The sequence below is a fragment of the Anser anser genome (assembly GCF_964211835.1).
Source record: "Anser anser genome assembly, chromosome: Z".
NCBI classification, from domain to species: domain Eukaryota; kingdom Metazoa; phylum Chordata; class Aves; order Anseriformes; family Anatidae; genus Anser; species Anser anser.
The window spans coordinates 80,621,556-80,634,671 of NC_139723.1; positions in this window are offsets into that span (position 1 = coordinate 80,621,556).

The window sequence follows — 13,116 nt, forward strand, 5'->3', positions numbered from 1 at the left end:
CTTCTCCAAGCTGGTTTGTGAATACCTATCTCCCTGGAGAAGGAGGGAATACAGACTATGCCAGCTGCACTAAGTAGCAGTATTGTAAAATATGACCTCACTCCCAGTGCTGGCAGAAACCCCTCCTATAATTAACAATGATGCAAACAAATGGACAAACAAACAAGCAAACAGGAATTCTTTCTAGCTATCTGTCCTGGTTCACCTGGTCCTGCTATTAGCAAAGGTGTGGTGGCTACAGTACAGAAATCTATGTCCCAGTGATCCGAAAGTAACTACAGCCATAACCAGGAATGTTTTGCTGAGAGGTGCCACTGCCTTTCCTATGATATTTAACAGCTGCTGTAGAAAGCATGACTTCAGTCTTATTGAATAGGCTTTTTTTTTTTTTTTCAGGGAATTATATACTAGTTTTGGCCTTCTGCAGCTCCATTTCTCTGTGAGGCGTTAGCAGGCAATACCTGCAGTAAAATCAATACCTGAAGAAGACAATCAAGCTCAGCTATGCAGAGACACTACATGTCCTCAAGAGTTCAGAGATCCTTTAGACAGAGAAGACAGAGAGCATAAATAGGGATGTAATGTTGCACACCAAGCAGACCTATGAAGAAGAACTTGCTCATCTCCCAGGGCCACACTGCTTTGGTATATAGCACTTAGGGTATGTCTTCAGAGAGTAAACTCCCATTAGTTTGTGTTTGGAAGCTGTGTAACTTAGACGTTGTGTGAAGAGCTCCCCCAAATGAGTTACTTTTTATTGCTTGCTAGCTTGTGCTCTGTGTTGGTGTGTGGCTCAGCAGAGTGGCTTTATGCCTTTCTGGGCTTTCTCACAGGCAGGAGGCAGATCCAAGCCTCTGCCATCAACACTCATACCATTGCCCCAGCAGCAACCTTTCTCCCACACTTCTGAGGGCACCCACGCTGTCTCAGCCAGGCTCCTTGCTTATTCACTGCTGAGAACATGTGTATGGAAGGGACATGGCTGACTGTCATTTCAGCCTTCTGCAGTAGGTATTTATTGCCTTAACTTTAGAGGCTGGTTTGCAGAGAATTATGTATATTTGGGGGGTGCTATTTACTCAAAGGAAAAGGCTGGAAATACACATTATTTTTTGAACACTTTCTCAGCTGGTCTCTTAAGAAGAGACTCCTGTAAACCTTTCTCCTCAGCAGTGAGCCTTTCTCTCTGTATATCATTGGAGTCCCTTGTTCATAGTTCATCTAGAAGAGAGTGAACTGCTCAGCCTCACTTCATAGCTCACAGGTCCCAGCTGAGATCTATTCATGAGATGCTCTACAGTACAAATCAAGGGACCCTTAGGGCACTGTATAAATTCATAACAAGGAATAATCCATTCTCAGTGTTGCATGCAACAGCACTTGAAAAAAATGAAAACGGTGTAGAAAACACGGGGGAAATGCAGAAACACAGGGGGACTGTGGAACGGTGGCAGAGAAACACCAAACTCTCCTACACACAGCACTGTCAAGGTGTCTTAGCACTATGCAGCATGGACAGGAGCCAGGTAGTACTCTTATCTACCCTCAGCAGAAGGGGAATGTGCATGACAAAGGGTGGGATTCATCCACTTTTCTGAGGATGTGCTCATTTGAAGAGTGGGATTGTCCTAGGCTTTCTTGATTAGGCTTGAGAGTCCAGCCCAGATCTAGACCACGTTCCAGATGTTTCTCCTTCTCTCTCTGTTGGGTATTGGGGGAAATAGAGTGGTTAACCATCTAAAGAATTTTTAATGTTTAAAATTCAATGGGTTGAGGCAGGCCTAAGGGTCCCAAGTAATTCTATGATAACCTCAAATTTCACAGTCCACAATTCACAATTCCACATTCTACCAGTCTCAGGATTAGATCCTAACTTGGTCTTCTGCTAAGAGCTACTTGCTTCCCCCTCCTTTCTCCTTTCCTGTGCAATAACAGAGAAATAATGAAGTCCAATAATGTAATGGGATCTTGAGACATAGTAAGGTGACTGGAGAGCCTCCTTGTGTAAAGAAACTGTGAAACAGTTTTAAGACATGTAGAGATAGATTTAAGCCTCAGACGGAAACCTGTCTTAGATATTGGAAGCAATTAATTTTCAGTGAGGATGGCTAAAAAATGCTGATCCTTCCACTGCACGTAGCTCATTAAACAGTCCCTATATGCTAAATTTGTGTGGACTAAACAGGTCTAGCCCAGAGACTCTTCTAGCATGCCCCTGCAGCGAACAGACCCAAATACCAGTGAATCAGAGACAGAAAAGCTCCAATTCCTTTCTCCTTCACTAAAGGACCCAGCGCTTTCAATGTGATGACTATTAATGTCTTACATCTCTGACCACAACAGATAAAAAAGCTGGTCACAGACTAGGTGAAAGTCAGTATTTCAAAATATGGAAGTGTGTGTGCTTAAAATGTCTTACAAGTAGAAAGTGAACAGCTTGGGCTTATTAAGCACTGTATATCCAAACTTGCTTGGACGTCTTTACCTGGACTTTGGGAATTTAATCATAGCACTGTCTCATGAGATTTCCAAGAGTTTTGAAATTTATCTAGGAATGTAATCTTTAAGAATGATTTTACTTGTTTGTTACCATTATTTATTGTTTCAGTTTTGACTGAACAGGTGTGAAAAATGTTTGAAAAAAGTTGACCTAACATATTTGAAACATCTAAAACTCTTGGAACTAATTGGGTCCATAAGACAAAAAAGAATAAGTAAGAATAAGTAGCCATTGATATTGGAATGCCAGGCAATAATCTTCAAACTATTTTGAGACTGACTTAAATACAATAAAATGTTTTCATTTCAAAAGGAGAAATTACTTTTTTTTTTTTTTTTTAGTTTTTGCACAATCATCAAGCAGTCAAGTTAATACTAAAAACATAAGCTAATGTCCCCAATGTTAGAGAATATAGGGACTCCAAGCACATAATAAAGTAAGTATAACTGAGGACAGGTCAGGTCAGACAGAAGCTTTATTAGCTATGATCATTGTGATAACATTCGGACAGCATCTTCTCTTCTGTATCTTTTTTTCCCTGTCCAGTGATTGCAGAGACCTGACCTACATATATGTGCTGTTTCAGAAAAAAAGAGAGGAGAGGAAAAACAATCATTCCAATGTTAGCAAAGCCAGATATCCACCTTTAGGAATGATGGACTTCAGGCAGTTTTTTTATATATTTAACATAACCAAGCACCCATCCCAGGGAGGGGCTCCTCAAGTAGCTTGTTAACTGCCACAGTTCTGAGAAGGAATCAGACAGTGAATATGTGACAATAAGGAGAGATGGCTCTTGGTGGAGCCCGTTGTACACCTGGCACACCCTGTTTTATCTTAGCTGAGAAGTGGGGAGTTGGAAACAATCGCAGACTGCTAGCTTTTAGTTAAATGGAATCTGGAACACTCTGCCCAGAGAAGCTGTGGATGCCCCATCCCTGGCAGTGCTCAAGGCCAGGCTGGATGGGGCTTGGAGCTACCTGCTCTGGTGGGAGGTGTCCCTGCCCATGGCAGGGGGTTGGAATTAGGCGGTCTTTAAGGTCTCTTCCAATACAAATTATGGATATGTTTCTATGATTCTGTGTTTCTTTTAGTCAGAATAACTTCGTAGCCAGACCTCTTCAATACTAAATATTAATAATTTTATTATTAAACCCATATTCCAGGAGTCTGGGATTCACCATGAACTAACAAAAGTCAGAAATGGAAACAGAAATGTGGGACAAACTTTATTAGCTCTGTAAGAGCTGTTGTAGCTCCAAGTAATAAAGAAAGTTTAGATATAAGCAAACAGGCTTTATGGGTGCTGGAAAATTTGTTGGGGGAATCAGCACTGGAGAACCCATCAAAAGCCCACTGAAGTCAACGAGAAAACTACCTTAACTTCAACAGGCTTTGAGTTAGGCTTAGAGTTCAAGAGCTCTGACAGGGCTGCAGGGAAAGGATGAAAACCAGCAGAATAATAAAGCAGTGCTGGGGTGAATGACATACACTCCAATAGCAAGAAATAGTAAGGAAGTCATACTGTAGCAGGCATCAGGGCTGTGAGGTGGCTGCTCGGTGTGTGAATTCAGAGAACATCCATTCACAACATTCCTCAGATGGTCACTTTTTCGAGCAGTAAATTCGGCCTTCTTTTTTTTTTTTTTAATATATATTAATTTATTTTTAGGAAAAGAAAAGCATGCTGTTGAGTATTGGTGGCTCCAGGATGCTGAGTGGGAAGATAATGATTTATAATACATTACAGGAGTGGGCATGATAAAAGTCTGCAAAAAGATTCTATTGCTCTGCAGCCTCTGGTCTCTGCATAACTTAAGCAACAAGGTGCTTCTTGCAGACTGCATGGCTTTAACCTGAAGCTATTACCAGCATTTGAGATAACATATTGTTTAATCCTTCTAACTTCAACATGAATCATTCAAAGGAATAGGGAGAGGTGGGGAGGAGAGGGAGACAGGCGAGGAGAGAGACTGAGGAGAGGGAAAGGGAAGGACTCTCAGAAGAAATATTAGAAGTGTGATCTGCAGGATGTGATGATAAGGCAGAAAGAGCTGCTGAGCCATTGTGTCAGGAAAGTAGGATGCTATGTGACAGCTCTCGGGGATCTGTGGGCAAACCTAACAGTCTGAGAGATGAGGAGCATACTGTGGCTTTGCTCTCTGTCAAGGGGTATTTGAATTCCTGCCCAGTGATGTCTCTTTTGAAGCCATTTATTTTCCTTTAGCAATGACCACTGCTGATGTCATTGGAGCACTGGAATCTTTTCCCCACAGTGGGTCCATCTCCATGGTGAATCTCTCATTTCTGGCAGTCAGGGCCACATCAAAGTAGACCATGCATATCACCTCTCATAACCTGCTGCTGGGATTAGATGACATTCGGGGCCTTGCAGAGCCATGCAGGACTGAGCTAAGATGTCAAGGATCCAAGCCAGGTAAACTCTTGGAGCAGAGTGTTTACATGCAATACCCGCAGGCTTTCCTAAAGCTCTATAGGGCCAAAAATAAGTCAGTCACCTTAACCAAAATGGTGCACCTGACTTTTGGGGAAGCTCTCTTTACAAGAAGGACTGTCTCTCTGTCTTTTCTTGGGCTCACTTTTGGAGCTCCTTGGCGTATTTCTTTTGGTTTTAGGGACACTATAGATGTTGGTATTCTTTTTACTTACAGGGAAGCCTCCATATTACATATTCCTAACCTGTTGAGTACTCTAGTTGTGGGGCTTTGACAAAATCCAGCTGCTTTATTGCAAAGAACAGCTTGTTTACTCTTTTTGCTGATCCTGAAGGATATTTTTTTTGGCTAAAACATTAACTTTAATACATCAATACTTTTAATGAGATTTATATCTGCATCCAAAATTCATCCGTGGTGGCCTTTCAGCCTTTCAGTCAGGTGTTGGCAGCCTTGTGCTCTTGACTATTTGTTTGAAGTTCAAGCTCATAAAGTGTGTTGCTATCCATTAAGGTGACATGAATTAAATATTCCCTTGGAATTAACTTGTGTATAACCAAGAAAAAGCTTTTTATTTATTTATTTATTTGTTTATTTATTTATCCTGAAAACAAGAGAAACAAGCAGCAGCAAGCAGTTAGGTATCAGACATACTGACTGATCTTGCTTCAGTCTGTAGCCTCGGAATAGAAAAAGATCAGCACATTTCTTTCATCCTGAATCAAGGTGATTTTACTCAGTTGGCCCATTGATCTTGAACTGCAGCAGAGAAAGCCTTGAAACCAAGAGATCTCCATTTTCTAACTGACTTATGCATAAGATAACACATGCATGTAAGATGTTAGTGTTCTAGGCAACTCAGCATCTTCTCTTCATGGGGCTGGCATGGCTTCGTGAACTTAGGCAGCTGAGAATTGGGAATGAGCATTTATAAATACTGTGGCCATAGCTTATGATTGCAGATAAATGCCTCGATAAAACTGTGAGATAGCTGGACTGCAGTCTGATAGGGCACTGGAACTTGGCTCCCAACTGAAACACCTAGATACAGATTTTGCCAATGTGGCTGGCTACATGTGGCCAAGGGTTCAGTTCAGCAGCTTAAGTGTGGACAGTTAGAGGCACTCAAGACTCTTTAAGGTGTCTGTGAGTTGTGTTTGGAGCTGAATATTGCAACACAATACCTACTGGAAATCCATACAATTTTGGAATTAGTTACTGGATCCAGTTCCCTGCTTATCTTAGCACCCTACCCTAGGGCAGGCAACTCAAATGGTAGCAGGTGTCTATATTTGGGAAACTGAACTGACCCCAGGGTTCGGCACTTTTGTGGGCAGTGGAATTCTTGTGAATACAGGACTTTGGCTGACCAAATGAAGTTGTTTTTAGTGTGAGCTGAATCATTCTTTAGGCTCCATTAACTGTATGGACTGTAACAGACGCACGCTCATCTAGCTCAGATATAGATCCCATCTTGTACTACCTAAATCTACGAAGTCTAAATGCCATCTATACTCTCTCGAACTGAACAAAATAGTATTTTGGGTAGACAGTGTCAGGGAGACCTATTTTTCTGGTTTATGAGAAGGAAATCTGCAATTCCACGTGGGTTTCCCATCTTCCTTTCTCTCTTTACTTCCCTTTCCATTTGTATAATGCTATTGTTAAAGCATCAACATTTGGAACACAGTCTTATCTTAGCTCTATTATGATTGTTATTATTAGTACCAGTAGTACTTTTTTTTTTTTTAATATAGATCTTTTTCTCGTGTATTTCTTGAATAATTTTCTATCTGAATATGAGGGAAAACTTCTTTACTGTGAGGGTGACAGAACGCTGAAACAGGCTGCCCAGAGAGTTTGTGGAATTTCCTTCTCTGGACATATTCAGAGCCAACCTGGATGTGATCTAGTGTGCTTTGGGTGACACCGCTTGAGCAGGAGGGTTGGACCAGGTGACCTTTAGATGTTCCTTCCAACCTCAACCATTCTGTGATTTTCTGTGATTTTCTGTGATTCTGTGAGCTTTATAAAACAGGGGAATATTCTTACCCTGGCTTTCTTAAGGCACTGGAACACATAGAGAAATGAAATAATTTTCCAATAAATAAAATGGAAGCTCATGGCATGGCTGGAAATGAGCCACAGGTTAGATGAAGAATGGTTCAATTGTGTACATGGTAGAACAACAGCTTACAGAGTAAGGTTATCACATGCCTGAAGGACTGCATCATTGTACCTTGAGAATTCTTCTTTAAGTCAGAAATCTCCATTTCAGATGAGAAGAAGGAACGTGGGGCAATGGTTGAACTAAAGTGTCACATTAATGCGTAGAAAGAGAAAAAAATCTTGACCTAAGGAAAAGACAAAAGTGGTTGGAGAAGCTGTGGCATATCAAAAGAAACAAAACAAACAAACAAAAAAAAAAAAAACAAAAAAAACACTGAGAAGCACCATTCTAGTTGATGCTACCTCTTATTAGACAGGGGAATTCAGTCCCATTTTTTGAAGGATAGGGAAAAACATTGGCACATGACTCCTAAGCACTTATACAGACTTACAGATACCCTTTTTAATTAGTCTGAAACCAGGATTTTCTCTTAACATATTTAAATCCTCGACTGTCAGGTTTCTTTTTCAATTCTAGATACCTTTAACAAAAAATAAAAAGGGGGAAAAAAAGGAAAAGAAAAAGCCTCTACACACTGCCAACTCCGTTGGTATCAGTCACAAATGCTTACAAGGATTACAGCGCTTTAATGAGCTTTTGTACTAATGGCACATATTTTAATAACTGCTATCTGCACTTCCAGTTGTAAGTGATAAGTGAGGCTATATTGTTAATGACAAAATGCCTCACCTTTCCCCTCCTCATACCCTGCTTCTTCATCTCATTCTGAATGCCTCAGATTAAGGTTTCAGAGGAATTAGAGTTAATTCTGAATCTGTTGCCTGAGACCCAATGTGGCTGGCATCTCCCAGCTGATCACGTGACTGAGATCCTACTCTGCTTGGGTCCCTTTGGGCTATGGCATTGGCCACTCATGCTGGAACGTGGTGAGGATGCCCAAATGGAAAACAGTGAAATGCTCCCTTTCATGGAAGAAACTGATATCAGCAGGGCATAAGAAAATGTAACAGTAATCGTCTTGTTTCAGAGGCAAAGACAGCTATGAAGGGATGGGAGGATTAGAGGGTGGGATTTAAGCAAAATGGGTTCAGCTTTTTGCTCTACCTTGCTGTGTGATGTTGACCAAGACATTTATTTTCTCCGTGCCCCTCGAAAACAAGGCTAACAATATTTCCCCATCTCACATGAAGGATCAGAAGGGAAAGGGAATGGGGATACAATCATTCAGTGAATGTCAGGTCATTACTTACTGTGATGGAGATGTAATGTTGTGAAACTTCATTGCTCTAGAGCTTTTCAAGAAGAGATTAGACAGTGTCAGGGCTAGACTGTATTGCTCATCCTCCCTTGGGTGCAGATAGGTTTGTGTCCTGTGATTATGTAGCTGCAGTTTCATCTTTGTTTAAGCTTTAATTTCCCTGAGAGAGAGCTTCACAGAGGAGCATAGACGGAGCCAGCTCAAATCACAGGCTTACTTGGACTCTGTTCATCTGCAGGTATCTGTCCCTGACAGCACAGTCAGTATTGAGCCAGGCTCTCTGGGGTCTCAGACTCTGACTGTATTCCCTCTTCTAGCACAATCTGTAGTCTTATAATCTGTGCTACCCTAGTGTTTGCTGTTGTTGTTGTTTTGTTTGTCTGTTTTGTTTTTTCCTGATCTCCCTTCAGCACAGTAACATTTCTAGGCAAGGCTCAGACGTCCAAGACATGCTGGAGTGTGGCTTAGGAACCCCAGGGAGAAATGTCTTCTCACCTGAGGTTCTAGTGTGGCTCACCACAGCTCCACAGTCACAGCAATCTGCCATAGAATGGCAGATTGCTTGACCGGAAAGGGTGGAATGGTTTTGCTCAGTAAGAATGAGAACAAAGATACAAATAAGAGATTTGGCTTCTCCACAGAGTTTATAATGATAAGGAAATTAATGAAACTGTCTGGGCATATTTTCACATAGGTGTCAGCTGGAGGTGCCACCCATATTTGTATCAGTTGACCAGTTCATCTTGTCATCAAGGTTCATAATCAAAGAAAAATAAAGTATTAATAATCCTCTTTATTGTTGAAGTGATATAACTGTCCAGAATATAAAATTTTCAGAAAGATCCCAAACCCTAAATGCTTTTTTTTTTTTTTTTTCAGTTCTAATTTAGAAAAAAATGTAGTCTGGGATTTCATGCAAAAGAGAGTATTTGCAATGGGAAATGTCAGAAACATGTCAGAAACATAGTAAACACAGCTATCACTACCACCTGGAACTGTTTAGAAAAATTTTCATGGAGAATTTTATCAAAATTAGCACATTCCAGAAACATTTTGGTTTTGCTTAAATGGCAATTTAAAATGGAAAAAAGTTATATAAAAATAGTTCGAGCATTTGTACAGCTTACTTTATTATTTTTTTTTTCAGTAAACCCATTTGCTAGGATTTTTAAAACTAGAAAGAGAAAAGAAAATCACTAGGCAATGTAAGTGTGGATAATAATCCTTCCCTGGGAGAGAAATGGGACATTTTAATATTGTGAGATCCTTATGATCTCTGCCTGCTAAGATTATATGATAATTATATATATATATATATAATATGTATATATATATATATTTATGCAGAAACAAGTGAATGTCTTTACTGTACAAAATGTCATGGAGAAGAAACATTGCCATGTGATGTCAATATGGGGCCTGAAAAAACATTTAGAAATGCTCCCAACAAATATCCACAAGCACACTCACTTCAAGTCTATCAGTACATTTTTGTTTATTAAAGTATACATGTATCATTTGGTCAGTATGTGTACTTTTACATGTGTCATATAAAACAGTTCTGTTATTAGTGTAGATATGTTTTAAAATGTCAAATTTAAATATTCCATTAAGATGTTTAAATAAAACATATAATGCTTGAATTTTTTCCTAATGTATTTCAAACTGATACTTTTAACAGTATTTCAAACACCTGCATATGCACGTGAATGTATGCGTGCACACACACACAGAATATTTCAACTGAAATAATGTTTCTGATGGAAATTACCTTTTATGTTTTTTTTTTTTTTATTATTATTATTATTTTTTCCGGACAGTTATGCTCAGGACCTAGAGGGCAAGAAATGTTGCATGAGAAGGGGGTAAGCATGTAGTGGTAGTATCTCTGGGCATAATAACTCTCATATTATTTCATTCTATCTCTTTGTAAACCTATAGGAAATTTAGCATACACAAAATGCAGTGGCGGAGAGTTCCAAGAAGCGTGTCTCTTTGTTCATTTATAAATTCCCATCTACCAGTTTCATTTTATGCCTTAGTTCATGTTTTGATAGATCCAGTGAACAATAATTTCATAGACCCTTATCATATCTTCTCTCTGTCATTTCTTTTTTAGGCTTAGGATTTTCATGCATGGATGCTATTTCATACCTGTGATCTTTCTTGTGCTTTTTTTTTTTTTTTTTTTTTCTTCTATATATTTTCCAGTTTTCTTACTAGCTTTAAGAGTTGAGGGAAGTAGAACTGCACACAGCATGGTGTGCTTGGGTACTGCAGATTTACAGTGCTTTTCTCTTTCTCTTGCCTTCCTCAATTCTACTAAATTTCAGCAGATATTTTCTTAATATTATCTTTTATCATCCCAAGACCTCATCTCTAAATAGTTCCAAGTCCATCATGGCATAAATAAAGTGAAGCTTTCTGTTCCCACGTTTGTCAGAATGAGTTCTGTATGTGAGGCAAAAGGAAATAAGGGACAAGAAGTTCTAGGACAGAGTAATACGTCCAGATAATTATCTTATGGCAAGAGGTTCAGGGTGAAGACCCTCATAGAAATCTATCATCTACAAGAAAGGCTGAGTGAGCTGAAGGATGATGAAGAGGCTGATACCATACGTATAAATTGTCAGAGAAAGGATGGGGAAAGGTTAAAAAAATAATTAAGAAAATATTAATATTGTTTGCAAGCATGTCTAGAAAGCAGCCTGCTAAAGTAGAGCATTGTGGCACTATGGTGAAAACACATTCAGCATACAGTTTGCATAGTCAGGGAAAGAGAGAAACTGAGGAAAAAAAAAAAAAGTTGCCTAGGGCTAGACACTGTCATCTCTGTTGCAGAACTGGCAGTTCATTTAATAACTTTCAAGCCTATGTCTTGATATTACAATCTTTAAAAGCTCCAGCTGAAAACAATCGCTATTAATAACCCCCCTGCTTTGCAATATGAAAGCAGCAGGTACAACAGTGAGACACCTATAATCCCCCCATGTTAGATAGCAGCAGAACAGCACTCAGCCAACCATGGAGGAGAATCCTATAAAAATACCCAAATCCATCTCTCCATGATGGATGGTCTTTGTACAAGCACTAAAGTGTATTCCCTTTAGTACTACTCTCTATTGATGCTGAGCTACTAAGTAATCTGAGGGAAACTAGGAAGCTATCGCCATGATAAAAATAAAATGGATTGGGGATAAAGCTGGAATTTCGTCAAAACCATCATGATCAGAACAATATTGCCTGAGAAATGGAGAGCTTTATATCTGTCAACATGTCAGTGTTTGGACAGGAAACCAAAGCCGTAGAGATTGGTGTCAGAACAGGAATCTTTTTCTTCCATAAGCACCATGCATGTACCAACATGAAATACAAATGCAATCTTGCTGACTAGAATGCATGACAAGTAGCTCCTCTGAGAACAGTTTGAAACCAGTAAGACTGCTCAGATATTCCTAGAAGACTTCTCATACATTTGCCAACCATTTACTCAGCCTTTACTCATGAAATACATTCTGCTAATTCATAGGACTCTGTCCTGAACATTTCAGGATTTATATGTGAGTTTTGAATTGAGCCCAATCCTGCATGCCTTATGTGAACTAACAAGAAGGAATCATTAATGCTGAGAGAATGACTCACAGGACTAAAGGCAAGAGATAGGATCAAGTCCTACACAAGTACTAAGACTCAAATCCTGGTAGCATTAGTGGGATCTAAAGCTGATTGAAAAGAATTTAAAACAAAAAAGAAAATCAGGAAAGATGTGTTGACACAGAGATTCTGAGAAAGAAGAACTGTCACAAAGTCACAGAGGAAAAAGCCGACTAGTTGGGATTTGAAAGTTGGGGGCCACCAACACTGGGGTGTCACCTTGTGTATGGACACAAGGATGCCAGAGTCCACAGATGGACACAACAATTCTGGAAGAATAATAGCATGATGCAAGGAAAACCAAGTGGGCTGAAACCTGTTTTCTCTCTGCATGTATGCTAGCAATTCAAAGCAAGGAATAATTATAAAGTCACAGGATAGGTGAGATAGCAAGGCACCTCTGTAGATCCTCTAGTCCATCCCACTGCTTGGAGCAGGGTGAACTTGCTCAGGTTGCTCAGGGCTATGCCCAGCTGGGATTCAAACATCCTCAGAGATGGAGAATTTACGCTCTCTCTGGCAACTTGTTGACAACCTCCACAACTAAAATAATTCTTCCTATGTTTAAATGGAATTCCCTGTATTTCCATTTGTGCCCATGTCCTCTTGTCCTGTCACTAGGCTTTCTTCACCATCCTCCCCAAGGTATCTACATACATACATTGATAAGATCTCCCCGAGCCTTCCACGGTACTGGATGACCATTCTCAGCTCTCACAACCTCTCTTCATAAGCTAAATGCTGCAGTCTCTTCACCCTCTTTGTAGCCTAGTATGTCTGTGTCTCCTTCTACAGGGGAGTCCAAAAATGGACACAGCATTACAGTGAGATGTGAGCCTATTTTCTTTTTCTGCACTACAACCACATTAAGTCTCTGAACAAGAAAAAAAAAAAAGCAAGATTTGATAGACTCAGTAAAACTCAGATAGACTCAGACCAGTAAAAGGAAGACTAGGGATAATGTAGGTCCCTTGCTGAATGAGGGGGTTGTCCTGGTAATGGGAGATGCTGAGAAGGTGGAGATACTGAATGCTTTATTTGCTTCAGTCTTTGCTTCAAGGACTTCCCCAGGGACTCCTCAACCCTGGTGGGGGGAGAAAGGGGCTGGGAAATGGAG